We start from the raw sequence: 11,246 nt of genomic DNA, 5'->3' as shown, positions 1-11,246 counted from the left end.
ATTGCTCTGGCCCACTCTCCTCCCTCTAAAATTGCAGATGCTAAATTGAACACATATGGAGTTAGCCTGGCATGTCAGGACCAAGCATGTGCCCTGAATGGATCTTTCCACAGTTATCTCCCAAGACGCCTCTTCATGAACCTTATGCTGTACCCAGAAATTGAGTATATGCAGTGGATAGTAGTAACCAGAGGGTTGTGCTTCTGACTTCAGTGCTGGGTTGATTATCCAGCTGAACACTGATAGCTTACCATCCTTGGCCTGACCTCTATAGATTGCTAAAAAAAAAAAAAAAAACCACACCAAAAAACAAAAAAGCAAGTTGTCACAGATAACCATATACTTTTAGCCACTAAGCCAGGGGTGCTCAATACGTCAATCGTGATCTACTAGTCGACTGCAAATGTAGTGTGGTTAGATCGCATGGCATTAAAAAAATAGATGCAAGCCTATCATTAATCCTGTCACTTAATTGATATACAGCGCAGCCAATCAGATGCAATCTTAGGTGTCAAATGCACACGCAAACAGCTGTGTTAAGTGCAGCAAAACTGACAAGCTAAGTTATCACCAATTTTTAGACCTTGGTTCTTTTCCGCTTAAATGTAAGAAAGGGTATTAAGTGGAGTGGGGGAGCTGGACCAAGTAGTAAGACAAAAACGTATCACTTTCATACGGAATAGGAGATTTTGAAACAAGCTGACACTCAGCTGAAATCCAGAGTGCCCATGAACAGTTTTGGAACTTACTCCTACAGGGAAAGTGCCCAAATATGAGAAAATGTGCTACCTCCTTGACTGCACTATTCAGTTCTACCTATTTATGTGAGTCAGCCTTTTCCCACATAAAGATCATTATGTCCAAGCACCGTTCCACCATGATTGATGATCATTTGGAAGTGTGCTTGAGGCTGGCTGTCAGCAGCTACCGTCCGGACGATGCATCCCTGGCTCATTCCATTCAGCACAAGTCATCAGAGTAAACTCAGGTCATGACAAAAAATGTACAGAGTTAATTGTGTTGTGTTGTGCAATACGGACTCATGCAGTTATGCAAGGTACATAAACATACATTGTACATAGAAAGAATCCTCCATGCATTTATGAACAAATGAAATAAATAAATAATATCTGTTTTGCATTTTTATAGGTGACTAGATCATTTTATAAGTAGCTCGCAGGCTGAAACAGTGTGCCCATCCCTGCAGTAAGCAAAACGGTGCAGAGATGCTGATGATAAACTATAAAATGCAAAACTGACCAACTTGATACAATTGCACGATGATACCCATCAGATTCATAAGCTGAATCTAGGTGCTCCAAATCCCTATATTGCACATGAAGATTTTTTTCTCTAGCACTTCCAAGAACTTTAAAAGGAGAAAATATGGTATGGCTAAATTCACTTTGGTTTTCACTTAGTGGAAAGGAAAATTATCCACATCCGTAAAGCAAAGCTGTATCTCTAATCTCCTCATTTAGAGACAAAGCACATACACACAAATACTGACATTCACAAGGGAACAGTTATTAAAGCACACAATTCAAGAATCCCCACATCAGCTCCTGCAAAGCAGCTTAGGTACATTTGTGATTGCTACAAGACCCAGTAACCAAGGGTTGCTACTACACTCTGATGGATAGGGTGGATGATCTGTGTTTACTTGAGCTTACTTCTCTCCATTCCTTGACCCTCTCAGTGCAGACACTGAGACTTGAGAGACTGGCATCACCCCACGTGCCAGAGTCATAGAGGGTCTGGGAATTTACTGTTTTTTTAGGTTGGTATTTTTTTTCAATGTCTGTAACAAAATTTATCCCTGAGGCTCAGCAGAGAGGACCAGGGCCCATGAGTTACAGGGTCTCTGTGGCAGCCTCTTGGGCCAGTGCCAGCCATGGGTGGGGCAGGCACGGGATTTGACACAGCAGCTTTTAGGTTGGTATTAAGGCTCAGCCCATATGGCATGACACGATGATGTGGGAAGACTTCCCTGTGATAAGGCCATGCTAGGTTCTTTACCTCACATCCCTACCTCCAATCAATCAAAACAGAGTAGAAGAAGGTAAGACGAGCACTTAGACAATGAGGTCTTGGTCATAATATGGGGAGCGGCATTGGGTGGCAGTGTGACGATGCCACTGGAGGTCTCATAGGGGCACTTGGTCGCTTTAGTGGGTGGCAACAAATATTGATGACAGGATATCTCAAGGAAAGGCCAGTGAAGAATATGACAAGATCTCAAGAAGTGGGCACCTCCTCCTCTGACTGTCATTATTTAGCTCCTGCATAAACCCAAGAGTTGAACATCAACATCAGGATCATGGAAGAGAATCCTCTAGTGGATTGAATGTAAACAATGACTACTAATACAAGCAAGCATCGAAATCACTGAGCTTATGGGGATGAATCTAGATTGTTTTCTGTTTTTAGGAAGAAAAGCACGTCTGGAGAGAAACTAAGTTCGGCTATAAGCAGTCTACACTCCAGAACCTTGCCTAGCTTGCTACAGCTGTATCTATCGATAGCTGTGGGCTGTGGAAAGCCTGCTTGACAGAAAACTAACAAATGGTTTACCTTTTTCCTAAGCATGTTAAGCATCAAAACAAATTGGGGGAAACTACTTTACTCAATATAACTTACCGAATTTCTTGGCCACACACACATACTATTACTTCTTAATTCCATCTTTTCTTAGAGGCCCCCCCTCCCACCCAAATTGCTCTTTAACTGTGCCTGTTGGAACCCTCTCTCTTGGAGGCTACAGAATGTTCCTGCAAAAATGCCATTCATCATCTTTTCATTTCATTTTCCCATGAACTTTCTGAAGCCCCCTCAGATTCTTCAGTGTACCTCAAATGGCACTTCCTCTTTGAAGCTTCTTTCTTGTCACTTCTCTGCCAGAAAGGAGTACTTTCTCTCCTGAGCAACAGTGTCTGTGTACTTCTTCTAGAACTTCTCAAAGTGTGTCTTGTCTAATTTTCTTACAGAATGAATAAGCACATGATTCTTCTTCTCTCCGCTCACCCACCCATCTCCTCAGCGCTTTCTAGATCCAGTTTTTGAAAAGGGCACTTCTAACACATTTATTGATGTATTCCTGTGGCATGTCCACATAAACCCTAGTAGCATCGCAGTAAGGTACTGGGCCGCTCACTTCAAGGTCAGCAGTTCTAAATCACAAGCTGCTCCTCTGGAGAAGGAGACTTTCTATGCCTGTAAAAAGTTACACTGTCAAAATAGCCCCCTAGGGTTTCTCTGACTCTAATTTTTTAGGGGTGTAGAAAGCTCCATCTTTCTCCCATGGAATGGAGTTTGATTTCCTAACCTTGTGGTTAGCAGCCCAGGGCTCCTATGTGCACGTTAGCAAATATTTATCAACTAAATGCCCAGGAAACCTCTATCCAAGTCAAGAAATTGAACATGTTGGCACTTCAAAAGTCACCCCTCAACCAGGTGCCTTGCTCTTCCCCTGTCTGGATTGAAACCAGGGTTGATATTGAGCAAGGGGACTTCTGTGAAACATAAAGGCTCTTGCTCATTTGGATTGATCAAGGTTTATGCCATACTGGTCCTTTAACAGTTTGACAACAATCCCTAGATGTGATCATTATTTGAATGTCAGCAATCATCATTTCCTGGCTTTGCTGTGGTTTATCACATAGCACATACCATATATACTGTACTTTGACTGGTGTTGGAACCTCAGATGATGGGCATCGCATGCTGTTTCCAGAGCAAAAATTGTGCTCTATAACAGTGGTTCTCAACCATCCTCATGTCGCCACCCTTTAGTACAGTTCCTCATGTTGTAACCACCCCCAACCATAAAATTACTTTTGTTGCTACTTCATAAGTGCAACTTTGCTACTGTTATGAATAGGGTGACCCCTGTGAAAGAGTCGTTTGACCCCCAAAGGGGTCTTGACCCACGGGTTGAGAACCACTGCTCTATAGGGTTTTCAAAGTTATAACTTTCTGGAAGCAGCTTGCCAGACCTGTTTCAAAGGTACTCTGAGGAGATTCTAACCATCAACCTTTTGACCAATAGTGAAGCACTTGTTCCACTCAGGGACTCCTACATACCCTTTTAGATACTCCTTTATTCCACTCAGCATGATGTATGTTATTACAATAAGTGTCACGCATTTTCCATGATATGTAATATTCCATGGCATACCTATCACCCCCACCCCCGGTTGATGGACATTTTACGTGGTTTCCTGTATGTAACTATGACAAACACAAGCTACTATGACTATCCTTGTACATGTCTTTCAGTGTACATACTAATGCTGTGCTCTAGGATATTGTTGTTGTTGGACGCTGTCAAGGCAGTTCTGACTCACAGTCACTCCATGTGACACAGCAGAACTGCCTCATAGGGTTTTTGTGGTTGTAATCTGTATGGAAGCAAATGACTGAGTCTCCCATGGAGCCTCTGGGTGGGTTCAAACTGCCGAGCTTTTGATTAACAACTGATTGCTTAACTATTGTGACACGGGGCTCTTTCTAGGTCTATAATCCCAGTGGAATTGCTGAGTCGAAGGCATCACAGGCTGGGCTCACCAGAAGCAAAGCAGAAGCTGAGATGGAGTATTGGTACGACATGTTTCTTAGGAATCAACAACTATGGGGGGAAAGTGAAGCAAGTAGGATTGGGCTGGGGGAAGCGATGAACAAATCTGTCAAAGCTGGAGCCTTCCTGGCATGGAGCTTTGGAACAAAGCGTACCAACCATTGTGTTCTGTGACACCCAGAAATGGTCTCTTAGGCTCCTTCCCTGTTCAATTCCCTTAGGAAGAACAAGACCTCAAGAAAAGCAGCTCTCTGCATGAGGAGCTGGCAGCTAGAGGCTATCTTCTGGAGAATCAGGGTAGCACATCTGTGTGCCCATCACAGAGTGTTCAAGGCTAGCCAATACGGTTAAAGGGATTCCCATGGGGGTTGTACGATACACACTCTCACCTACACTGTCTCAGAGTTCTCATTCCTCTACACTCTCATCAACTCTTGGTACAATCAATCTTTGGACATGTTTACAAATTGGGATATGTAAGGAGCCCTGGTGGCATCGGGAGCTACACACAGCTAATCCCAGGGTCAGCAGTTCAAACCCACCAAGGGAGAAAGCGAAGATTAGCTGCTCTTGTAAAAATTCAAAGGCCTGGAAACCCAATAGGGCAGAGGGAGCACACCCTACGGCCCAATTGTTGGTATGGTCCTCAAGCTCAGAATGACCTTTCACTGTCCCCCCCAAAAAAAATCAAAAGAAGAAGAATCTGTCATGATATACAATTTAAATGTCAGTAGCCATACCATTTTTTTGTTGATTTAGCAATTTTTTTTAAATACAAGAATTCGTGTTTCATGATCTGCTGCTCATGTTAATCACGAACAATACTAAATATTAAACACAAATAAATAAATAAATAAACTCTCATGCTCAATGTCAATTCTGACCCTATAGGACAGGACTGCCCCCGTGGGTCATAAGTAAAGTTTGATTGGAATGTGGGCATCGTCATCTGTTGACCTTTTCTCTATGGTCGCTTTAGTACTACAATGGCAGATTTAAGTACACTCAGTCCTCACTTAATGACATGGGTAGGTTCCAAAGACCAAGTCGTATGCAAAACTGGTGTTATGCAAGAGTCAGGAACCACACCATGTCTTTGGGATCTAGATTGTCACCCCCTGCCTGCATCCCCTGTCCCCTAGGATTCACTGTCAATTAAGCACCCTCAGTGTGTCTCAGCGGCCCCTTTTTCTACCATGGAGTTCCTGGGGGTTTAGGTTGGGCAATACCTGCTGCCCACCCTGGGCAGGGACCTCTCCCATCTGCTGTACTCCCCACCCTTGCAACACCCCACCATTGCCCTGCACCCTTTATGACCAGACAGACATTTCACAAATAAAGATGTTTCACAGCCATTGGGTTCTGTCCTTTGTGTGGTCCAGTTGTCACCAGGGTCTCTGATATATCATTCAGAGTGTCCTAGGAAGGGTGTCCCTGTCCATCCACGGCCCTGCATGGGTCCTAGACCACTGGAAGTGCCCCTTGAGAATATTTCTAAAGTTGTAAATGTTTAATGTCATAATGAGATCATCAGTAAGTTAAAAGTAGCTGTAGTTGCAACAGAGACCTATGACGCACAACACCTCAATATTTACTATGTGGCCCTTTACAGAAAAAGTTTGCTGATGCTAGTTTTAGGGCACTGGTTTTCAAAGTGTGGTCCCTGAGATTGTGTAGGAAAGGAAAATTCTTAATCCTACCCCAAACCTACTGATCCAGACACTCTGGCTAGGCCATGCGACTTGTGTTTTAACAAGTCGTTCAAGTGTGCTATGGGGCTAAAGTTTGAGAAACATTGACCTAGGTCCAGAGACAGGACTTATGTAATCCATTTTCTTTGCTTATCATCATGGTTCTTGGGATCTTGTTCTATACACAGTGGGTAAGCTATACAAGAGACTTGACAAATGCTATGTAGAAGTATTACGATGCATATTCAATCTAGCAAATCGAACACCTAGGAAAGTTGAAAGAGGGAAAACGGGAGAAACCAGAGTGAGCAACATGGAATCTGAAGGGTGTACATGGAGGGTGAGGAGCCGGCTCCTGTATCCACTTCCCTCCTACCTCATTTCCTTTACTCTCTTAACAGAGATGTGTAAAATATGGTCTTTATCCTCAAGGAGGTCACAGTATAAGTAGGGAAGTGTCCCGCTGTCTACACTCATGCACTGCCATTCTTTAGCACTTATCTTTGAATAAGTGCAATGGAACCAAATAAAAATCAACACCAAGAAAAGGAACATGCCAAACACAACTGCAGCCTTATTCCCCTTCCTTCCTAGCCTAGCCTTGTCCTTGGATCAGTCTAAAGCCCACAATATAATTTCTTTTTTGTCTTTTTTTAAAACTATCATCCATTGAATACCTATTACAAGGCTTACATATACCTTCGTTGATTTTTTTATATCATTTTATTAGGGGCTCATACAACTCTTATCACAGTCCATACATACATCAATTGCGTAAAGCACATTTGTACATTCATTGCCCTCATCATTCTCAAATCATTTGCTCGCCACCTAAGCCCCAGGCATCAGCTCCGCATTATTTCCCCTCCCTCCCTGCTGCCACCTCCCCCATGAACCCTTGATAATTTATAAATTATTATTTTGTCATAACTTGCCCTGTCTGATGTCTCCCTTCACCCACTTTTCTGCTGTCCTTCCCCCAGGGAGGAGGATATATGTAGATCCTTGTGACTGGCTCCCCCTTGTCAACCTACCCTCCTAGTATTGCCACTCACACCAATGGTCCAGAAGGGATCATTCACCCTGGATTCCCTGTATTTCCAGCTCCTGTCTGTATCAGTGTACATCCTCTGGTCTAGCCATATTTGTAAGGTAGAACTGGGATCATGATAGTGGGGGGACTAGAGGAAAGCTATATGTTTCATCATTGCTACATCACACCCTGACTGGCTCATCTCTTCCCTGAAACCCTTCTGTAATAGGATGTCCAGTGGCCTACAAATGGGCTTTGGGTCTCCACTCCGCACTAACCCCCTCATTGACAATGATATGATTTTTTGTTCTGATGATGCCTGATTCCTTCTACACCACGTGATCTCACAGGCTGGTGTACTTCTACCATGTGGGCTTTGTTGCTTCTGAGCTAGATGGCTGGTTGTTTACCTTTAAGACCCCAGACACTATATCTTTTGACAGCCGGACACCATTAGCTTTCTTCGCCACATTTGTTTATTCACCTGCTTTGTCTTCAGCGATTGTGTCGGGAAGGTGAACATCATAGAATGCCAATTTAATAGAAGAAAGTATTCTTGCATTGAGGGAGTACTTGAGGGTAGGCCCAATGTCCATCTGCTACCCTAATACTAAACTTATAAATATATGCACATAGATCTATTTACCCATCCTCACATATAAATATATTTACATATGTACATGCCTTTATTTGGAACTCTATAAATGCCCTTTGCCTCCTAGCTCTTTCCTCTAATTCCTCTGACTGTCCTCCTGTCCCACTATCATGCTCAGTCTCAGTAATTCCTCTTGGTTACATTACCCTTGATCATGCCCTACCAGGCCTTCTACACCCTCCTCACCACCAATCTGGATCACTTGTTGTTCCCTTGTCCCTGGGCTTGTTAAGACCACTACCTTTTCCACCCCTCCCGCTCTCCCATGTCCCTCCAGAACTGTTGGTCCCGTTGTTTTCTCCTCCAGGTTGTTCACCCAGCCTATCTTATTTAGTCAGACCTGCGGAGATAATAACATGCACAAAAGCAAGACAGAGAAAAACCAAGTAACAATATACAACAAAACAACAACAGACCAATGACAAAAAACAAAACACGAGATAAAAAAGTTTGTAGTGAAGGGAGACTCCGGATAGGGCAAGATATGACAAAATAACGAGGTATAAATTACCAAGGGCACATGAGGGAGGGGAAATGGGGAGGGAGGGGGGGGAAAAAAGAGGACCTGATGCAAGGGGCTTAAGTGGAGAGCAAATGCCTTGAGAATGATTGGGGCAGGGAATGTATGGATGTGCTATATACAATTGATGTATGTATATGTATGGATTGTGGTAAGAGTTGTTTGAGTCCCTAATAAAATGTAAAAGAAGAAAAGAGAAAAAAATGATTAGGGCAAAGACTGTACAGATGTGCTTTATACAATTGATGTATGTATATGTATGAACTGTGAAAAGAATTGTATCAGCCCCAATAAATTGTTAAAATAAAAAAATTTTTCAAAAAAAATGACTACAATAATAAAGATCATAAAAAAAAAGTTTGTAGTTAGTTCAAGGACTGTTTGTTGGCCTTTAGGAGTGTTTTCCAGTCCAGTCTGTTGGGGCACCAAACCCTTGCCCCAAAGTACCCCCTTAGTGTTTTGCCTCGGTGTGGTGGGATCAGATTGGGCACAATTCCCACACTGTGTCTCCGGTGTTGTCTTCTGTAGGGCTATGGGTCGGTAGTGAGGGTTGTCGTGTCTCATGTGGTCTTCTCTGTGGACTGGCTGCTCTAATCGGTAACATTGTCCTCAAGGCCTGGTGGACCAGGAAGTGCTCCACTTTCTCCTCCTCCCACTTCATCTGCTCCTGTGCGCTCCAGTCAGATATGGCCCTCTCCCAGAGCTGCAGATTCAGGGCCGTCCTTTGAAATAAATTCTTCTGGGGGTAGGAGCAGGTGTCTATGTGGTATTTGGGATCAGGGCAGGTCCCTCGGAACTCTCCACTGGTTCCCTACTCCACACTGGCATGTTGTATTCACATCTTGGAGCACTGGGTTGAAGTCTGGTCCCTATTTCCCTGTGGAGATATATATGATACCCTCCCCTTGGGTGGGTTAGTGCCCTGTGCCCCCGCTACCCATTTCTTTTTTATTATCTTTATTTCCTTTCCCCAAATCCTTTTTAGTTGGCTACTCTGGATTTGGTCTGGTCCCTGCCATACTACCTGGTCCTCACCTGAGGAATGTTTGTATACAGTAGCTTTTCCCCTAGCCCTTTTTGCATTTTTTTAAAGCTTACCTCAGCGGACTCATGTTGTGCTTGTTCTTTTGTACTTGCCTTACTTCGCTTAGCATGATCTCCTCCAGTTCTTCCCATGCTGCGATGTACTTCATCACTGCTTTTTAGCAATGCGTAGTACTCCATTGTATGTATATACCATAGCTTTTAATCCAATCGTCAGTTGATGAAAATCTGTGTTTCTTCCAACTCCTTGAAATTGTGAACTGTGCCACAATGAACATTGGAGCACAGATGTCTGGTCGTGGTTTGTTTCTTGCCTCTTCTGGGCATATGCCCAGTAGGGGGGTTCCTGGGTCATATGTTAACTTGATTTCCATCTCTTTTAAATATCGCCAGATCAATTTCCATAGTGGCTGTACATATTTACAGGTCCACCAGCAGTGGATGAGAGTTCCCGTCTCTCCACAGCCCCTCCAACACTTGTTGCTTTCTGATTTTTTGAATTGGGCTATTTTTGAGGGTGTTAGGTGGTACCTCATTGTTGTTTTAATTTGCATTTCTCTTATGGCTAAAAATCGGGAACATTTTCTCATATGTTTGTTGGCCATTCAGATTTCTGCCCCTGTGAAACTTCTGTACAGGTGCTTTGCTCACCTCCTCAGTGGGCAATTAGTTGTTTTTTTTCTTTTTGGAAGGTAGCAAGGTATTATAGTTTAGTAATAAGGCCTTTGTCTGATGGGTCATTGTTAAAGATGTTTTACCAGCCGTGGACTCTCTTATTACTCTTTTGGCGAATTCTTTCAATATACACAGGTGTTTTATCTTCAGTATATCCCATTTGTCAATTTGTGCCTCCTCCGTGTTTGTGTCCTTCCCTAATTCTGATAGCCTATGTGTATTCTCTGTGCCAAAGTTCTCAAGTTGGTCCCAATTCCCTCATTGATGGCTCTAATAATTTGGAGTTTAACTTCAAGGTCTGAGATCCACCTTGAATTTATTCTTGTGCATGGAGTGAGATAAAGGTCTTGCTTCATTTTTCTGCAGGTAAATATCCATTTTTTTCCCCAGCACCACTTGTTAAAGAGCGCATCTGCTTCCCATTGGATATTTTTTGGTCCTTATTAAAAATCAGTTGTCTGTATGCTGATGATGTTATTTCTGGGTTTTCAGTTCTTTATCATTGGTCTGAGTATCTGTCATTGTTCCGATACCATGCGGTGTTGACAACTGTGGCTGTATAGTATATGCTAAAGGCAGGTAAAGCAAACCCTCCTACTGTGTCTTCTTCTTGAGGCGTTCTCTGCTAATTCTGGGCTCCATCCCTCTCCATATGAAGTTAGTAATCAGTTTTTCCATTTCTTTGAAGAAAGATGAAGGTAATTGTATCAGGATATAGTTCCTTAGGCAGTACTGACATCTTGACTATATTGAGTCTTCCAATCCACAAGCATGGGATATTCTCCCATTTGTTGAGGTCGCTCTTGGTTTCTCGTAATAGTGTTCTGTAGTTTTCCCCGTATAGATCCTTTGTTCTTTTCGTCAGGTATATCCCTAGATATTTCAATTTGTGTTTGGCAATTGTGAAGGATCCCACCTTTTTTATCTCCTCTTCTGTGGTCTTATCCAATGTGTATAGCAGTCCGATGGACTTCTGTTTGGTGATCTTGTATCCTGCCACGCTACCAAACTCCTCTATTGCTTCCAGTACTTCCATTGTAGAACTTTTGGGA

The 11,246-nt window shown here is 43.0% G+C and overlaps 1 non-coding gene across 1 annotated transcript; it reads right to left on the bottom strand.

Annotated features, from left to right (window-relative positions):
* Positions 1-1,795: 1,795 nt before the first annotated feature.
* Positions 1,796-1,930, bottom strand: LOC142435352 (small nucleolar RNA SNORA5). Its single transcript, XR_012781422.1, has one exon. It is a non-coding gene; the product is annotated as a small nucleolar RNA SNORA5 (small nucleolar RNA).
* Positions 1,931-11,246: the final 9,316 nt, after the last annotated feature.

Source organism: Tenrec ecaudatus, chromosome X (assembly GCF_050624435.1).
Source record: "Tenrec ecaudatus isolate mTenEca1 chromosome X, mTenEca1.hap1, whole genome shotgun sequence".
Classification (NCBI taxonomy): Eukaryota; Metazoa; Chordata; class Mammalia; order Afrosoricida; family Tenrecidae; genus Tenrec; species Tenrec ecaudatus.
This window is presented reverse-complemented; position numbering and strand designations above follow the sequence as displayed.